Source organism: Elephantulus edwardii, unplaced genomic scaffold, assembly GCF_000299155.1.
Source record: "Elephantulus edwardii isolate Elephantulus edwardi_28Jun2011 unplaced genomic scaffold, EleEdw1.0 scaffold00130, whole genome shotgun sequence".
Taxonomy (NCBI): Eukaryota; Metazoa; Chordata; class Mammalia; order Macroscelidea; family Macroscelididae; genus Elephantulus; species Elephantulus edwardii.
The window spans coordinates 1,736,149-1,739,836 of record NW_006399880.1 but is presented as its reverse complement, the minus strand read 5'-3'; the positions used below and the strand labels follow the sequence as shown (position 1 = coordinate 1,739,836).

The window sequence follows — 3,688 nt, the reverse complement described above, 5'->3', positions numbered from 1 at the left end:
ATGGGATTGGAGATTTTTTAGGGGGGCTTACTATTTTTAGTGTGTATTTTAAGTGCACTTGGGCCTGTGTCACTTTTTAAAACTTTTATATAAAATTTATGGTATATTTTGAAGGATAACTTACTTCTGTATTAGTTTGAGTAACAGGTATATGCTGACAATTTGGATATTTGTTGAGGAACTGCCCTAATATACAACAGAGCAATCAGCAGCAATAGGGTAAAACTTTATTAGACTGAGCTTATTAGAACAACTTAGCTAAAATCTTTTTCATAACAATATTGACTGGTTCTCAGTATTTCTGGGTTAGTTTACTTAAAGGCAAATAAAGGATGAGAGTCAGATTGGAGAGATATAGTAAAAAAATATATCGTTTAATACTGGGAAATAGACTTTGGGGTACTTGGGTTACTAGAGTGTAAGGATTAGGTAGTACTGGATGTAGAAGAAGTATACTTTTATTGATAGATCTTAAGTTTTGAATTAATTTTTGTTTATTATTTGGCTTTTGGGCTGGTAAGATGGTAGTGTTATAAAGAGATAGTATATTTATACAATGGATTACTATGCATTACTGGAAAAGAATGAATTTCTAAAACATTATACAACATGAGGGACTTGGAGGACATCATACTGAGTGAAATATTCCAGTCGCAAAAGGACAAATGCTGCATAATATCACTGTTATAAAGCAGGTCTGACATGGGTTGTTGGGAGGATAACAGGACAAGAGTGGACACACAATGACCATCGCATTGAAACATATAAAGAAAGAATTGTTCAAAAGGGGAAATTAGGGACGTGCCCTCTATATGAGGTCTGGGAGCGGCTAAGTCGGCCTTTTCCGCCCGCTCCCCGCCCCTCCCCAGTCCCTCTTTGGCTGCACCGCGCTCGCTCAGAGCTCTGGCTCCTGCTCAGTTAGCGCCGCCATGGTCTCCTTACCGCCATCATGATCATCTACTGGGACCTCATCAGCCACGATGAGATGTTCTCCGACATCTACAAAATCCGGGAGATCGCGGACGGACTGTGCCTGGAGGTGGAGGGGAAGATGGTCAGTAGGACGGAGGGTAACATTGATGACTCGCTCATTGGTGGGAACGCCTCTGCCGAACACACCGATTGTGAAGGAACCGAAAGCACCGTGATCACTGGTGTTGACATCGTCGTGAACCATCACTTGCAGGAAACCAGCTTCACAAAAGAAGCCTACAAGAAGTACATCAAGGATTACATGAAATCAGTCAAAGGCAGACTTCAAGAACAGAAACCAGAAAGAAAGAGTAAAACCTTTTATGACAGGGGCTGCAGAACAGATCAAGCACATCCTTGCTAATTTCAGAAACTATCAGTTCTTTATTGGTGAAATATTGAATCCAGATGGCATGGTTGCTCTGCTGGACTACCGTGAAGATGGTGACTCCATACATAATTTTCTTTAAGGATGGTTTAGAAATGGAGAAATGTTAACAAAGTTGGCACTTCTTTGGATCCATCACCTGTCATCTTATCTGACTGCTACTGTTCATCACCACACCAGGACTGAGACAAATGGCACTGAGATGCCATCTTGAGCTCTCCCTTATCATTTTGACCTTCATTTATTTCGAGCAGGGTGTTGTGTTTTTTTTTAAAGGGAAAAAGCGTCATAGGTTGTCTAAAAAGAAAATGCATTTAAACTTAAAAAAAAAGAATTGTTCAAAAGGAATATATGATAAGGCACTATATATACGAAAGCAATTCAGAGTAAGAAGTACATAAAGAGGATTTGGGGGAGGGGAGAGCTAAGTAATTATGAAACAATGAATTTTTTTAAAAACTTGGAAATATTTGGGTGAAAAATAACTTTAGCATTTACTTTTAATAACAAATGTTTTTTTTAAAAAAATATAAGGGTTTTAGATATAACTAGAAATTGATGGGAAAATAATACTTTATTTTATATACAGTTTAACAGGGGAGTTTGATACTTCTTTAAAGGTTTTTCTGAATGTCTGCAATAGTAGTGTCTAGAAGAAAAATTTTTTTTACCCACAATGTCCATGCATACTCAAGGCTTCTCCAGGCTTATGGTGGTGCTATGCTGGCCACTTGTAACACCTCTGAGGGAACGAAACAGACCCCTGTCTGTCTGATTGCTCTTCTGCTACCAAGACTGGCTTGGGGCATTGTTGAGCCAAGTGTTTACAAAGACTCTGTTGAAAGCAAATGGCAAAAAGCTTCCCTTCTGCCCCTTTACTCTCACAGCTTCTTTGGATATTTATGGTTTATGTGACTGTGACTAGGCTTTCCACATTGGAAATTAAAACCTTGAATTTGGGGATTTTGGACACATTTCCTGGATGAAAGGGTTTTAAATATTCTGTGATAGCAGTTTTAAGAAGTTTGGCTCTTAGTCCTTTTTCTCTTCTAAGTTGTCATTGTTGAACTCTAAAATAGTTTTAATTATACTGGGGGCTTGAAGCTTTTTTCTGAAGTTTCCTTTTAGTATCAGGGGCAGATTTATTGATGTGATGGGAATTTATTACTATTTTTTTAGAAGATTTAGTATCTAAATTAGTGAATTTTAAAAATTGCAGAGTTCTCATTATTTTGTGACATTTGTGCTAATTTAGAGTAGTTTACTGATTCCACCTGAGTATCTTTTTTTCCTGTTTTATGGTTTAAGACTTTCTTGACTTTACTATATTTCCGAATTTACCTTGAAAAGATTAAAAATGGGTTTTGACAAGAAAATTTAAAAAGAGGGGTTTTCGGTTGCTGGACAGATTTTATATTTTTTAGGGACTGGTTGGCTGAATTTTAATAGAGGGCAATATGCTGGAATGGAGTGGGGGCAGATTGAGAGGAGGGAGGGGAGGGAGGGACAGAGGAGTTTGGCCTGTATGTGTGTGTGGTTTGTTCTGGAGTGCTGAGAGAAAATGATATGCTGGTTTGGAATTAGAGAAGGAGAGAAAGTGATATTTTATTTGCAGGCGAGGGTTGGAAAATGAAGAAAGTTCTGTTTTAGTTGCAGAAGATTTTTTTTTAACTAGGAGGTTAGTCATGAGGAGTTAAACACACACACACACACACACACACACACACACCCTCAAAAACTGAGCAAGAGGATTAGAGATCCAGAGAGAGAAAAGCAGAGAGTGAAAAAGTTTGGCTGCTGTTTCACACTGGATCTGGGAGAGTCTGGAGGGAGAACAAAGGGAAAGGGGCTTTGAGTCTGAGGTGGTGAGGCTACATTTGCATATCGCGGTGGTGAGAGAGAAGGAGGGTAGGAAGTACTGAGAGAGAGAGATCAGTGAAATTAGAGGTGAGGAAGTTTTGAATGGAAAGGAGAGAGTGTTTGGAAAGAGTTAAAAGAATTTGCTAAGTACAGCAGTTTTGACAGAGAGAAGGAAAGAGAGTGGAGAGCAAAGAAGGACTGAATGTAGGGGATTTCTGGCCATTTGCCATATTGTGTTTGTATAAATTGTTGAAGTCTCTGAGTGTGTTGAACTTGAGTGTCCCTTTTAGGGATACTGAGACTTATTATTTAATTGATATTGCAGTTATGTCAACTTCTTGCAGTGAGAGAGTATTAAGGGAGCAGAGAAGTCATCGCAGTGGAGTGTGCCAAGAAGGTCAGGATTGACTGGCTCCCATAATTGTACTGGGATAAGTAGTGAGGAGAGAGAGAGAGAGAGAGAGAGAG

General features: G+C 38.9%; 1 pseudogene; it reads left to right on the top strand.

Moving 5' to 3' along the window:
- The first annotated feature begins 949 nt into the window (after nucleotides 1-949).
- LOC102853498 lies at nucleotides 950-1,470 on the top strand (annotated as a pseudogene).
- The last annotated feature ends 2,218 nt before the right edge of the window (nucleotides 1,471-3,688 follow it).